The following is a 16607-nucleotide window of genomic DNA, read 5'->3' on the forward strand; positions in this document are numbered from 1 at the left end:
AGTACTCCAGCTATGGTGGTTTGGTGAAGAAGTAGGGACCAAAGGAAATATTGAGGAATACTGTGTCTTCATTGGACTAGTAGGGGCAGTGGTCTTGGGATGCTGAAGATTCCTTTGCCCCTACAGGAATTGGAAGAGATACTGTGAAGGCCCTGCTTGATTCTGGGGCCAAGGTGGTGGCTGTGAGCAGGACTAAAGAGGATCTGGTTAGCCTTTCCAGAGAGGTGAGAAAGTTCAGCCCTGAACCCCATCCCTATCCTCCAAATCTCATAGCCATACAGAATAGTATTGATCAAGCTTAGCACAGGGAACCAAACAAGCTTTTAAATGAGTTATTTTTAACCTTTTTTTGAGTTCTGGACCTTTTCTCATGAATATCTTGAAGATTATGCTTCTCAAAATATGCTTTTAAATGCATAAAATAAAATACATAATGTATATTTCAAAGGAAAACAATTATATCAAAAAAATTTTAAAATTAATCGGAGCCTGGATTAAGAACTCTGATGGTAACCTACTTTTGATTTTGTAGGGCAGGGGTTAAGTAATTTGCCAAAGATCACACAGCTAGTAAACAGCAAGCATCTGAGGTCAAATTTGATCTTAGGGGGCGGCTAGGTGGTACAGTGGATAGGCACTGGCCCTGGAGTCAGGAGTACCTGGGTTCAAATCCAGTCTCAGACACTTAATAATTACCTAGCTGTGTGGCCTTGGGCAAGCCACTTAACCCCATTGCCTTGCCAAAAAAAAAAAAAAAGTACATTGTGTCCTATCCCAAAGACAACTTTTCCTAAGAAAATGTTATCTACCTAAAAAAAAAATGTATTTCTTTTCATCAATTCCAGTAGCTATGTTCCTTTTTACCTATATCCTTCTGATGACTTGTGTAACAGTTACAGAGGAATACAGGACTTTGTCCCCCATTGGATTTCTTTTCCCAAGTGACTTGATTCATGAATATTTCCTTGTGTAGGTGGGGGCTGTGGTGGTTCTTATGACTTTACTCAGGAGACTTGGACTGTGACTGGTCACTCTGTCTATAAACATTTGTTAATTACCCACCATTTCAGGTAAAATAAAACAGTTCTTCCCTGAAGGAACTCATAGTTTAATGGGGAGACAGTGTGCAAACAGCTGTTTACATATAAAGTACAAATGTACACTCAAGATAGATCTTTTAAATCTAGATGTATATAAACATGCTAACAACAGATATGATAAAACATTTGGATGTGGATATGTATATGATGCATGTATATGTATATAATGAATCAGAAATGATCAACAGAGAGAAGGAACTAGTTTTAGGGGGGGACTGGGGAAAGCTTCTCTAGAAGGTGAGATTTTAGTTGAGAATTGAACAGAGGAGGCAAAAGACAATGCTAATCACCCTCCATTTATTTCCCTATGACTTTTACATCTGTCCTCCATGTCCATCTGTAACAAGTTAGACTAGGGAACCTAAAAGATTAATTCCAGGATTGAAATTTCATGCCTCATTGATCATCATTATCCTGTTCTCCCCTCCTTAATCAGTTTGTTTCTCATTCTTCTTGGCAGCCAGGGTATAATCCTGACCCATCTATGTCAGCTCAAAGTAAAGATGCAAGTACAAAGGAATACAGTTGTATTGGTGAGTGGCACTTAGTTATAAATAGGATGGTATTTAGATGCCAGAATTGGATTGATTAATCCCCAATCTATTGGTTAAGAAATAGTGGAATGGATCAATGGGTTAGGAAAGATCTAAGAGAAACAGTAGCAAATAACTTTAGTAATCTACAGTTTGACACACCCAAATCATTAAAAAATCCATTGGATTTTTTCCTTTTTCTTTCCTTTTTTCTCTTTTGTTTTTTTTTCCCCCAATTACAAGTTAAAACAGTTTTCTTGGCAATAAAAAAAACTGACTGACATTGATGGCAGTCAGAAAATAGCATACGTAGTCAATTCAAACTCAAATAGAAATGAATAGGGCTTCATAATCTATATATGCAATTCCCTGCAGGCCATATATTGGCTTAGTTTTTAAAATGCAATATTATCTGTGTTTTATTGTATTTTTAACTCATTAAACTTTCCAAATTACATGTTAATCTGATTCTGGCTGGATTCAGGTCAATAGGGTTGACACCTCTCGTATATAGGTCAGTTTTGAAGTATAGGTCAATTTAGCACTGGAGGAAGTATTATAGGGACATGATGGGTTACAAATCCTGAATTTTTCAGAATTTCAGAGCTGGAAAGGCTCTCAAAGGCCATCTGTTCCAACTCACCAAGAACCCTCCCCTACAACATACCCACCTAGTAGTCATTCAGTTTTACCTTGAAGAACATGGTGTCATTTTATGCAGGGAAAGAACAATGGACTTGAAGTCCATTGACAGCATTAAGTATTGAGCCAATCCTAGTTTGGTCACTTGCTACCTGTTTGACTTTGGGCAAAATAATTGGTTTCTCTGAATCTCAGTTTCTTCATCTGAGAAATGAGAAGAAAAATGCACTAGATGACCTCTAAAAAATTCCCTTCCAAATCTAAGTAGATCATTTTTCCATCAGATATAAATCTGTTCCATTTTTGAATGGCTACCATTGTTCTACTTCTTCAACTGATTAATCAATCCATCAGCAAACATTAAACAAGCATTTTTATATATGCTTGACACTGTGTTGAGCAATAGAAATTCAAAGGAAGGCAAACCACAGTCTCTCCCCTCAGAGTTCCTAGTCTAATAGAGAAAGAAACTGCAAACAAGATGCAAATGAGACAAATTGAAGATAATCATCAGAAGAAAGGTATTATTTTTAAAGGACATTGGGAAAGGTTTCTTGTAGAAAGAGATATTTTAATTTAGACTTTAAAAAAAGCTGAGGAGATTTGGGATAGAGATGAATAACAGAATTTCAGGAATGGGAGACAGCCAGTAAAAATATCAAGTAAGGGGGAGGCTAGGTGGCACAGTGGATAGAACACTGGTCCTGGAATCAGGAGTACCTGAGTTCAAATGACCTCAGACATTTAATAATTACCTAGCTGTGTGGCCCTGGGCAAGTCACTTAACCCCATTGCCTTGCAAAAACCTAAAAAAAATCAAGTAAGGAGAAGATGGATTTTTCAGGGAAAAGCAAGGCCAGGGTCATTGACTCCCAGAGTACTTGGGGGACTATAGGATATAAGAAGACTAGAAAGGTGGTCAGGAGAGGGCAGGGTTTGATTGCCTAATGGAGGGTTTTATATTTGTTCATGAAGATAATAGGATCCACCAGAGTGAGGTGGTCTGACCTGTGCCTTAGGAAGATCAATTTGACAACTGAGTGGAGGGCAGACTAGAGTGGGGAGAGATTTTTGAGACAGGGAAATCCATCAGCAGGCTATTGCTATATAGTTCAGGTTTCAAGTGATAAGGGTCTACAATAGGGCAGTGGCAAGCATCAGAAGAGAAAAGAGGATGTATTGGAAGACTTGGCAACACTGATTGTGAGGCCTGAAAGTGAAGAGTCAAAGTATGACACCTTGATTTCAAGCCTGGATAACTGGGAGGATGGTGGTACTCAACAGAGTTAGAAGAGAAGTTAGAAAAGGTTATCTTTTAAAGACCTAAAACAAAAGTATATATGTATATAATGTTTAACTTGGTCTGGTGACTTGTGCTTTAATCTTATTACTCCACTAATATTGGGTTTCAGTCTCTATTAGTCATTAGCTCTTCCCTTGCCAATCCAAACATCATGTTTCCTGGCAGAAAGAATTACTTAAATAGATCTGTGGTCTTGTTGATTTGGGAGTTCTTTCTAGTGGTTGTGAACAATACCCATTCATGTCTGTTCTTCCTATGTGAGTCTTGTCTATACTCTCCTAAAAGTTTTCGACAATAGAGTCCATAAATCATACCAAGAAAACTGAGAATGAGTAAATGGAGCTTCCAATTATGAGACCAACCAATCATCTCTTCCTATTGTTACATTTGAAAATTAGGGCAAAGTGAGGCAATAAAATTTTGAGCATGTTCATTTTATTGGTGAGAGCAGTTGCTCTTCTAAATCAACAACAAAAACAGGTCTTGGATCCATCAGCAAGCCAAGACCACAATGTAGGGCTTATTAGCCATCATATAGTTTTATTAGGTACAAAAGATCAAAGAACATCTAAGTACAAAGCTCAAAGGAAGCATCACAAATGGAAAATAGTATGATTAGAACAAAGTTTGGACTATAGAGGCATCAAAAATTATATGACTGACTAGATGTGAGAATCTGCTCATTAGTTGAACAGAGAGAAGAGATTTCTTGGTGTTTACCTGCATTCTATAAGGTTTGTTAGTAATATAATAGAGCTTCCTTGATTGTACATGGGTTTTATAGGGATAGCCATTTTCTTTCTATTAAAGTGATTTTTAGGGAAACAACTTTTAGACTTAATTTCGAGAATAAAACAGAACCTCTGGACTCATGAACTTCTGGACCTAACTCAGGAAACATTGCTTAGAAAGTTATGGAATAGAATGAATTACAATATAGAATCAAACATAAAATAGAAAGTGAATATCATGATGACTTCTTTTACTTCTCCTCTTCTTTGGAGTTTTTCATTATTTAAATTGGTCATGATCACCACAGTCTATTACCTTTCGTTGATATTACTTTTTAATTCTTTGGAAAAATTATATTTTTGTGTTTCACCACAGTGTAGCCTCTCTGATGACTTCAGTTTTGCATCTCCAATTGCCAGTTGTACATTTTAAATTGAATTTCTCCAAAACATTAACTTAATATGTCCAAATCTGACTCATTATCTCTATCCCTACTCCCCCCTACAACTAGGTAGCTCAGTAGATAAAACACTAGATCTGGAGTCAGGAAGATCTGAGTTCAAATCTCTCTTTCTCCCTGTTTCATGCATAGACTCTGTCTTCCCTCTTCTGCTTTCATTTCTTTTCATCTTCTTTCCTTCTGTTCTTTCTCAAAACAGAGAATCAGGGTCAGGGCTTTGAATTTCAGCTCTGTTGCCTGTGTGACTTTGAAAAAATCATTTTAAATGCATCAGCTACCCAATTTGTTTATGTTTAAAATGAAAGATTGGGACTAATCTTTTTAATCTGTGATCTCACCTCTTATCTTCTTCCATTTTTTTTTATTCTTGTTCCTTCCTTCCTACACTGGTGCCTTCCAATGACACCTGAAGCACTTCTGAGTCAGATTGATGACAATAGAGTAGATATTGTCTTTTTGTGGAATAGGTGGAGGGAACTCCCAATAATTAAACAAAGTTATGGGTAAACTCCTTTCTACAAAAACAAATCAGGACTTTGACTGATTTGCATTTCCTAGGGCTTTCCCAAGACTTTCTTCAGAAAAATGAAGAGATTACCTCATGATATGTCTGAGGAAGATCTAAACCCAAGTCTCCCTCACAAAAGATCTAGTTCATTATCCAGTTACCCCAAACTGCTTCCTAATGCAACCATCAATCCTCAACATTCCCTAAATCCTCATGAATTTATTAATACCCTCATTTTCACTTTCCTGATGGCAACCATGGATTGCCATATTCATGGTTATTTGTAGTAGAAAAAAGAAAAAAGACAAAAGGTTTAATGAGCCACATTTATATCTACAAAAAGAAAAGAAAAATATTCATAAAAGCACCTGTGAATCTACTCTAGAAAGTGCTAAAGTGAGTGTGCTGAAGGAAGAGGAAAAAAATGAAAAAGCAGCTACATTTGTGGGCAAATGAGATAGTGGTCATTACCTTTCTTTCTCTAAAGTAAGTCTTCCCTTGAACCATTATGGGCTCCTGAGCTTCTTTCCTAGAGAGGGAGTTCTAAGCTTGGACCACTGTCAGGGACTTACCTAAAGGTCCATGCTTTTCATGAGGGTTACTTTAACCATGGAACAGCAGGGGAGATTGGAGATGACTTTCCTCTTTTTATCTTGAGGTTCTTCTGAGGTCACCATCTTTTGTCCTATTTGATGTTGCCTCTCCCTTCCCCTTCATTTTATGGATTATTCCTTGGTTACTGTTGTAGGAAAAATGACCATTATCAAAATTAATGTTTTGTTGTAAAGAATTTTATAGAAATGTGTATTTTCAGCTATCTCTAATGAAAGATTACAGGTTTTAGTGGTCAGGGGAACCTAATGTCCTATTTCCTATGGGTCCAATGTATCAGCACTAGCATTTTTTACTTTTGTACTGTTTTCTAGGAAAGTTATCCCCATAAAAGTTTTCAAAGAAAACATGAACCTTTTGAAGACAATACCAAAATCCAGAGGGATGATTCCTATCCTAGAAATTTCAAACACCTCTGGAAAGATGAGCTAGAAACTCTTAAGGATGAGAAATCCCCATCTTGTCTAGAAGGATGGCCAACTCTTTGAATAGAGACCCAGATGGGATGGAGAGGTTAGAATTCAAATTATTAAGTAAAGCGTCAATAAGGAAATCGGTAATTAAATTTAATAACTCCCCAGCTAGTTCAGAGGGTTCAGTACAATTCCATAAACAATACATTCTACCAAGCTCTCTTTTGGAATCTAAGGATAACTGTTATCTGTTGTCTCCTGGTTCCAAATGACTACTCATGCAGCAGCTAACTGTTCTTGATTGCTATTAGGCAGTTGTTATTTCTTTCCTTTCTGAAGGTAGCTTTCTGGATGTGATAAAGATAGTAGCATGAGAGCACTACAACAGAAACCAAAATTTTTCATGTTTGGGGATAGCTGCATATTCATGTAGGCAAAAGGCAAAGTTCAAACAGTTAGAGAAGATGAAGGTAAAGCTGTAAGGAGGAGATAGCTGAAAGATCCAGGTTCCAAAGAAGGGGAGTGAGGAGGAGGAGGTAGGGATGAAGAGCACAGGTGAGAAAAAATTAGCAGTGACAACTCTAGGCTTAGAGTCAAGAAAACCTGAGTTCAAATTCTGCCTAAGATATTTACTAGCTGTTTAACCCTGGACAGGTGAATAGAATGCCAGGCCTTGAGTCAGGAATACTCATCTTCCTGGGTTCAAAGCTATCTCAAACCATGTGACCCTGGGCAACTCACTTAATCCCCTTTGCTCAGTTTCCTCTTATTTAAAATGAGCTAGAGAAGGATATGGCAAAAAACTTGTCAAAATCTTTGCCAAAAAAAACCCCAATTGGGTCATGAAGAGTCAGACACAACTGAACACCACCACTCCACAATCCTGGTCAAGACATTTACCTTTGTCTGCTACATTTTCTTCATCTGTAAACTGGCTAATAACCCAAAGTTATAAAAGAAAGAATCTATATCTTAAAAAATATTTATAGTACCTCTTGTGGGTGGTAGCAAATAATTGGAAACTGCGGGGGGTACACATCATTTGGGGAATGGCTGAACACTTGTTCATAGAGTAGAGGAGTAAGTAGTTTAAAAAGGTAATAAGGGGGTGGCTAGGTGGCACAGTGGATAGAGCACCCACCCAGGAGTCAGGAGTACCTGAGTTCAAATCTGGCCTCTGACACTTAATAATTACCTAGTTCTGTGGTCTTGGGCAAGCCACTTAACCCCATTTGCCTTGCAAAAACCTAAAAATAAAAAAAGGTAATAGGGTACCACATGTGAAAGGCTTTGAATGCCAAACAGGATTTTGAATTTGAAGCTGGATAATAGGAAGTTGCTAGAATTTATTGAAATGGGTGACAGCATTATCAAATCTATGCTTTAAGAAGATCATTGTGAAAACTGAGTAGAGAGAGGATAGAGAGGGGAGACACTGGAAGCAAAAATTCCAACCAGCAGGCTATTGTCCAGACAAGAGGTGATGAGGACCTGGGAAATTTTCAAGCAACAACTAGAGAACCATTTATTGGATATATTGAAGAGAAGATTGTCTTTCATGCCTCAGCTAGACTAACATTCAAGGATCTCTAAGGAACCTTTCAGCATTAAAAATATTGAATCATAGAATCCTAGGATTGTACAGTTTTAGAGAAGCCTAAGAGTATACTGAGCCCACATATACATAGTTTTATACAGTTAAGAAGAATTTTCATGGATAAAATTTCATTTGTTCTTCACATTAACCCTGTGAGACTTTTAGAACATTTCCATTTCTATGTTTTTAGGATATCACCATTTTATAAAGGAGAAATCTACAGAATGGAGAAATCAAGTAATATGTTAACTGTCACACAGGGAGTTTGGGGCGGAGACATCAATCAAGAGCCTTGGGATAGCATATTAATCTTTCAGAAAAAGTCCTTTTCTTTTTTTTCTCCTCTTCCTCCTCCCTTCTTCTTCCCCTCCCCCTTCTCCTTGACCTACTTCTACTCCTAATTAATATCTTATCTATATCTGATATTCCCCACCCCAAACCAAATCTCTTGGAAGAATGACACCATAAATCTCAGTATCTTTTAAATCTTAATAGAAAGACCCATTGTCAATGTCTCACTTTCCTTTCTGCCTAGATAGCTGCAAATGCTCTACACTTTCACACCTTCATACACTTTCCTAACACTTTCCTACACTTTCACACAGGCACCCATATCAACACAGCTACAATCCAACTCACTTTTTTCAAAGTCCTTTTCCATTTTTATTTTCAATGAGTAATTTTAAAGAGCTTACTTTCCCTTGAATGATAATAATCAGTTTTGTTTGAAAGGACAGGATTCCAGAGACATTATTCAGAGTAATTATATCTTATTTGTTGATGATTTCCAACATTTTGCAAAGCCCTTGATGGTGGGGAAATGAACCTTATAGCACTCTCTAGACCTCAGAATTCCTTTTTTGTCCAAATTGCCTCAATCATAAATACTGAAGTAACAAAAGGGTTTCAAGGGGAAAATCAGTAGACATGAATTATACATAAGCTCTTTTAAAGAATTTTCCCTAAAGGGCCTACCAAGAGAAGGTGAGAAAAAATTTGATCCTTTCTCTTTGGGATCAAGTTAACCTCAGAATGAATCTGGTCAGCTTAAGCCCTCAGCCAGAACCTGTCTTCTGTGCAAGTGATAATATATTCTTTATTAGCTTTTCGAGACCGATGTTCTTCATTACACATCATCACAAGGGTCCCCAAATCAATAACTTAAAGCTGCACCAAGACTTTGGAGATGCCTTATATTTCACATTTTTTAATTGTTGCTATAATTTATAATATTATATATCATGTCATATATTTTTCTCAGATCTGCTTTGATCCTTTTACATATTACTTCATATGAGCACTTAGGTGGTACAGTGGATAGAGAGTAAGACTTGCAGTTAGAAAAACTTGAGATCAAATCTTGCCTCAGACATTAACTAGCTGTGTGATCCTGGCTACCTCAGTCTCCTCATCTGTAGAATGGGAGTGATAACAGCACCTCCTTCCCAGTGTTATTGTGATGATCCAATGAGTTAACATGTTATAATGTAAATATTAATAATTAATATTTACTCATTAAATTAATCCAATTTAAATAATTAAAATTAGTCATTAAATATTTTATATAAAGTTAATAGCAAATAAACATAATAAATAAAATTTTATATAACCTCAAAGTGATATACAAATATGATAAATAAATATAATATATAATAACCTTAAAGAGGTATATAAATATAATAAATAAATATATAACATAATAATCTCAAAATAGTATATAAAATTATAATATACAATAACCTTTAAAGTAGTATATAACTTTATACATAATAAATGAAATAAAATATCTTAGCTATTATTGTTTTTCTAGGTCTTTCTGAATTCCTCGTATTTATAATTTCTTGTGGTTCAAAAATATTCTGTCATACTCATTTGCACAGTCTTAGAAAAGAATTGTTTCAGATCTGGTGCAAATGGAACACTCAGAACTATGGTATTTCAAATCAAGTAATTGCTTTAGCGGGTCCAACAAGTATACAATGAGCCTGGCTCCCTCTGGTCTTCCTAGAGCTCTGGATAATAAAGGCCTTCATGATTGTTCAGTTAGATCTAAAGATCTCCTTAGGGGTCCCTATATCCTCTAGAGAGGCCTCTTCCTTCCATAGGTTTATCTTGAACCCCAAGGTCATCTACCTGGTGGAAGTTCTAATTTAAGTTGTCTGAATTTTAAATCAAATGCTACATATTTCAGTCACAATTTATTTCCCATGATAGGCACTCATTTTCTCCCCAGATTATTTTTGCTACTAGGAAAAGTAATGCAAAAATATGACATGATTTGTAGGACTTTTCTTTCTGTCTTTGCTCTCTTTGGGCTATGTCTCCACTAAAAGGATCACTGAGTTAACAGTATAATTTACATTTTAATGACTTTCTTGCCTAATTGCAAGTTAGTCAGGTCAATTAATATCTCCAGCAACAGTATATCTATGTGACTTCTTGTTGTTCAGCTGTTTTCAGTTGTGTCTGACTCTTTGTGATCTCTTTTGGGATGATTTGGCATTTCCTTCTCTAGTTCACTTTGCAAATGAGGAAACTGAGGCAAACTGTGTTAAGTGACTTCCCAGGGTCACCCACTTAGTAAATGTCTGAGGTCATGTTTAAACAAAAATGAGTCCTGATTTTTTTTTTTTTTTTTTAGGTTTTTGCAAGGCAATAGGGTTAAGTGGCTTGCCCAAGGCCACACAGCTAGGTATTATTAAATGTCTGAGGCTGGATTTGAACTCAGGTACTCCTGACTCCAGAGACGGTGCTCTATCCACTGCACCACCTAGCTGCCCCCTATGAATCCTGATTTCTGCAATTGTTAGCACACCCTCCCATTAAATTTTTCTTATATTGATTTTGTACATTTGTATCTTCCAACACCTTTTAACCACAAAAAATTTCCATTGTGCCACCTAGATGTCCTATTGGTTTCTTTCTTTTAAAAAAAAATCATTTTGTAATTTGGTTGATGTAAAAATATTATCAGTATAATATTAAATCTATAGATAAATTTAGGTAGTATGATCATTTTATTGTTTTGGTTTGATCTAACTTGAACATCATAAATCCCTACTATTATTTAAATTTTTTATTTCTTTTTTTTAATTTAATGTTTATTCTCATTTTGTACAAATAATTTTTTATGCATTAATAAAATATTCTTGTTTAGGAGTAAACAGAATACCTCCTCCCCCCAAAAAATATAGACTCGCTTGAGTGATAAAGTAAAGGGGAGAGAAAAAAATTTTAAATTAAAAAAATAGTAATAATTGTAGGTATGGCCAGGTGGTGCAATGGACGGAGCACCAGCCCTGGAGCCAGGAGCACCTGAGCCCATATCCGGCCCCGTATACCCAACAATCACTCAGCTGTGTGACATGCAAGCCACCCAAACCCCACTGCCCTGCAAAAAACCAAAAAAAAAAAAAAAGGAAAAAAAAGCCAAAACAAAATAAAATAGTAATAATAGTAGGGGTGGCTGGGTGGTGGACAGAGCATTGGCCCTGGAGCCAGGAGCACCTGGGTCCCAATCTGGCCTCAGACACCCACCTATCACCCTGCTATGCAGCCCTAGACAGGCCACCCAGCCCCATTTGCCCTTCACCCCCCCAAAATAATAATAATAAAAAATGTGCTTCAGTCTGTGTTCCAACACCACCAACTCTGTCACGGGTGGATCACATTCTTTATGATAAGTCCATCACAAAAGTTACTTCCATATTTTTCCACTGTTGCCATTGCTGATCGTAACTCCCTCCTACGTATATTTCCACTACCATGTACTATATTTTTCTCTCTCCTCTCACTCTGACTCTGTTGTAGGGTAGCTGAGTGGCGCAGCAGACAGATCCCCGGCTCTGGGGCCAAGAGGCCCCGAGCCCCCATACCACCCCTTAGGCCCAGCATCCACTTGGCCCTATGGTCCTGGACAGGCATTCCAATCCCAGCCCCCTGCAAGAAGTAAAAAAGAAATTGTGTTATATCTGACCACTCTCTCCCCATGGTCCATCCTGTCCTCCATCACTCACATCACCCCCTTCCCCCTGTTCCCCCCCTCTCCTTCTTACTCCAGATGCCTATACCCCATTGAGTATATATGCTGTTTCCTCTCCTAGCCACCTCTGATGAAGGCAAACATTCCCTCATTCCCCCTTGCCTTCCCCCCTTCCATATCATTGCAATAGCTCATTGTAATAAAGAAAAATCTTATTATATGAAATATCTTGGCCTATTCCCCCTCTCCTATTTCTTTCTCCCATTACATTTCCCTTTTTTCTATTGACTCCATTTTTACACCATATTTTATCTTAAAATTTAGCTTTCTCCTGTGCTTCAACTATAAAAGCTCCTTCTACCTGCTCTATTAACTGAGAAGGTTCATATGAGTATTATCAGTATCATTTTTCTATACAGGAATACATGCAGTTCATCATCAAGTCCTTCATATTTTCCCCTTCTCCTCCAATCTCTATGCTTCACCTAAGTCCTGTATTTGAAGATCAAACCTTCTGTTCAGCTCTGGCCATTCCAACAGGAATATTTGAAATTCCCCTGGTTCATTGAAAATCTATCTATTGCGGTCCACTCTGGGCAGCCGGGCATCAGCCTAATTTACACAGCTCTTCGGGGCACGCCGCTGGACATGTCCCACATGTTCAATAATGAAAGTCAGCCAGTGAGAGATAAGCAAGGAGTTTATTGCAGTTATATGCTACATCTCTGACTCACATATTTGAGTAAGGGTATATATAAGCCTAGTCCCCCTATATCAGCATTCCTCATCTCCAGGCACTGTGAAAGTGTAAGGGGCATGCCACAAAAGGTGTATATCCTGGAATATGTGGAATCTTCAACAAGATAAGGATGAAAGGCAGAGGGATAAGGACAAAAGGTCCTTCCTGAGAATATTCAACAAGATAAGGATGAAAGGCAGGAGAACAAAGAGAGAGAAGCCCCAGAGCTCCTTCCTGAGTTCAGAGCACTCTGGTATGGACATTCCTGTTGTCCCAGGTCTCAATGACTTTCAGGATGAACTCCTTATGGCCACGTACTCTATTAACCCCTTACATCCATCTTTTTCCCTGGAAGAGGACATTCATTTTTGCTGGGTAGTTGATTCTCGGTTGCATCCCAAGCTCTTTTGCCTTCTGGTATATTATATTCCAAGCCCTATGAGATTTTAATGTAGTTGCTGCTAAATCCTGTGTGATCCTGACTGCAGCTCCATGATATTTGAATTGTGTCCTTCTGGCTGCTTGTAATATTTTCTCTTTGACTTGGGAGTTCTGGAACTTGGCTATACTATTCCTAGGGGTTGGTTTTTTGGGTTCTCTTTCTTGGGGGGATTGGTGGATTCTCTCCATTTCTATTTTGCCCTCTGCTTCTAGAATATCAGGGCAATTTTCCTGAAGTAATTCTTTGAAAATGATGTCAAGGCTCTTTTCCTGATCATGACTTTCAGGTATTCCAACAATTTTTAAATTATCTTTCCTAAATCTGATTTCCATATCAGTTGTTTTTTCAATGAGATGTTTCACATTTTTTTCTAATTTTTCATTTTTTTGGTTTTGAAGTACTGATTCCTGATTTCTCATAAATTCATCAGTCTCCCTGAGTTTTATTCTTTGTCTGAAGGATTTGTTCTCCTCAGAGAGCTTTCTTATCTCTTTTTCCATCTCGCCAGTTTTACTTTTTAAAGCATTCTTTTCCTCAATAACTTTTTGAATTGTTTTATCCATTTGACCTAAGCTGGTTTTTAGCATGCTATTTTCTTCAGCATTTTTTTGGATTTCCTTGACTAGGCTGCTGACTTCATTTTCATGTTTTTCCTGCATCTCTCTCATTTCTTTTCCCAGTTTTTCTTCTAAGTCTCTCTTGATTTTCAAAGTCTTTTTTGGTCTCTGTCATAGCCTGAGCCCAATTTCTGTTTTTCTTGGAGTCTTTTGATGCAGGAGCTTGTGCTTCCTTATCTTCAGACTGAGTGTTTTGATCCTTCTTGGGGTCATATGCGCAATATTTCTCAATGCTGTTCCTCTTTTTTCTCTGCTTGCTCATTTTCCCAGCCTAAGCCTGTTTTTGTGGTGCTTCCTGAGCTTTTGGGACACTCCCACAAGGGTCTCAGTGTGTGACGCTCTGTCCTCCTTCCTGGTCTGTGAATGACCTTATGTGCCCCCCTCTGCCATGGGGCTGAGGTGGGGGGAGCCTTGCTGTTCTATGGTGGGGGCCTAGACTGGGATCAGGATCTGAATGTGGTCAGAGCCCCAGATTCTTGTTCCAGGGGCAGAGGACAGCGCTCTGCAGTCTCTCTTCACTCCCCTCCCTCAGCTCAATGGGCTCATGCCCTGGGGGCTCCTGCTTACAGGCTCTGCCTGCTCCTGTTTCCTGGTCTGCCTTGGCCATGCTGCTACTCTCTGTGTGCCCCGAGGGCTGGGCCTGCTCGCTCTGGCAGAGGTCCCCCCCTCCTCCCCGCCTTCCACCAATCTGTTCCTGATGCTCCCTGGGGTGTAGCTCAGGAAACTCCCCCACTGCTGTGCAAGGCTGCCTTCAGGAGGCTGAAGTTCTTTTGCTCTGGTGGGCCGCCCCTCCAACCCTGGGGAGCAGAGCCTTTCTGCTCTTTTCCAGGTTACCTTGAGTGGGAGAACTGCCTCTCTGGGACCCTCTGTGGGTTCTGTCTTTTGAAAATTTAGTTAGAGTACTTAGTTTCTAAGTTTTATGAGAGAGCGCCTATGAGACTTTCCTCTCTTGTTGCCATTTTGGCTCTACCCCCCTCTAAATTTTTTATTTCTGTAAATATTTCTATCTTGTGCATTTCATAGTTTTTAGATTTTAATTTCTTTTGTTATTAGTGATTTGGAATTCTTTTCATGGGATTAATGTATTTTTGCTTTTCTTCTGAAAACTGGTCAAAACCTTTGGCCTTTTATCTCTTTGGAAATGACTCATTCTTTATGCATTTATAATGATTATTTTTCTGTCTTGAATATCAGACTTTTATCACAGAAACAATGCAAATAATTTTTTTCTACTTGCAAGTTTTTCTTATTATTTGAGGTGTATTGATTTGTTCATATAAAATCTTTGTGATATTTTGAAATTGAAGCTATATTATTATTATTATTATTATTATTTTAGATTTTTCAAGGCAATGGGCTTAAGTGGCTTGCCCTATTTTTATTATTATTAAGGATTTTCTCTGTCTCTTATTTGGATTAAGGATTCTTCAAAGTCTTTAGATTTTTTTTTAAGGGTGACCTATTATATTTATATCACACAGCTAATTGGAGATGGTTATGGTTTATCATTTAAGATGCTAATCTAAAATTAATTACTCTAAAATTACCTTCATTGTCCCCAGAAGTTCTTGCCAAATGGAGACTCTTTTCTCTGAGAAATTTATTATCTTCAGTTTCTTGAATATTGGACTGCTATACTTTTTTCCTTCTGGCTCTGGCCGTTCTAGTCATTTATCCTGGTCTGTTTTACTATTTTATAATAGGTAACATAGTTTTAGTATAACTGCTTTATAAAATAGTTTGAAATCAGTTAATGTTATGATCTCTTCATTCCTTTTAAAAAATTTCTTTTGACATACTAGTGCTTTCATTCCTTCAGATGAATTTTATTTTGACTAGTTCTAGAAAAGAATGCCTTGGTAAATATATTGGTAAAGAATTGAGTATGTAAATCAATTTGGGTAGTGTAGTCATTTTTGTTTTGCTTTTATAGTCTAACCACAAATATTATTGCTCTCTACAATTATTTAAAATTTTCTTTATTTATATAGAGTATATTTTGTACATTTTACAAGTTTTTGTTGCATTTTTATTTCTATCATTTCCTTCTGGTTTTTAAGGTATTGTATAAAATGCTGTTATTTTCTGTGAATTAAACTTCATTAATGTCATTATTATCTAAACCAGTTTCTTTGTTGAACTGTTGTTTTCTAAACAAATCTAAACAGTAACTCATCTGCAAATAGAGAAATTTTTGTTTCTTTTTTATAGATATTTATACTTTAGTTTCATGTCTTGATTTATTATTAAAGCTATCATTTCTAGAACTTTGTCAAATAATTGAGAAAATAGATGTCATTGCTTCACTCCTGTGTCTTCCAGACATGTTTCCAGTGTTTGCTACTAGCTTTTGGTATTAGAACTTTTTATTATATTAAAGAAGGATTCTTCAAGGTGTTTGATTTTTTAAAATTATTAATTTAGAATTACTAATTGACAAAGATTTTTCTAGATGCACCGACAGTTCTGCTTTATTGTTTATATTATTAACTATCTTTGATATTTTTCCATCACCCTTCTATGCCCAGATGTGGTTTTAGTGAATAATTTTATATATATCTTGTTGTTGTCTCTTTGCTAAAATTTTATATTAAATTTTTGCATCAATATTCATGAGCAAGGTTGGTCTCCAGTATATATGTGGAATATATGCACACATATATTTCTATAGATGTGTATAATATATAAATATACATATACATATATAGTCTCTGCTTTATTCCTTTGTTTTGATCATTAGGACTATATTTATCTCATAAGATGTATTTAGAAACTCTTCCTTCTTCATTATTTAAAACATTTTATTAATCTGGTATAAATTGTTTTTTAAACATTTGATAAAATTGATTATCATGGCATGATGATAGAGAATCAGCCCTGGAGTCACTAAGAGTTAGTAGAAGTTTTCTCTCTGATAAATGCTGATA

At 36.9% G+C, this 16607-nt stretch overlaps 1 protein-coding gene across 5 annotated transcripts in view; it reads left to right on the forward strand.

Annotated features, from left to right (window-relative positions):
* The window catches only part of LOC141514203 (uncharacterized), a 75003-nt gene that overhangs the window by 14862 nt on the left and 43534 nt on the right, over positions 1-16607 (forward strand). The window contains exon 2 of one of the 5 annotated variants that reach the window (XM_074224788.1): positions 127-224. The exons of the other annotated variants lie outside the window; for them this stretch is intronic. The gene's annotated coding sequence lies outside the window, so the exon portion shown is untranslated. The remainder of the gene's footprint in view (positions 1-126; positions 225-16607) is intronic. 5 annotated transcript variants of the gene reach the window in all.

The sequence above is a fragment of the Macrotis lagotis genome, chromosome 2 (genome assembly GCF_037893015.1).
Source record: "Macrotis lagotis isolate mMagLag1 chromosome 2, bilby.v1.9.chrom.fasta, whole genome shotgun sequence".
NCBI lineage: Eukaryota > Metazoa > Chordata > Mammalia > Peramelemorphia > Peramelidae > Macrotis > Macrotis lagotis.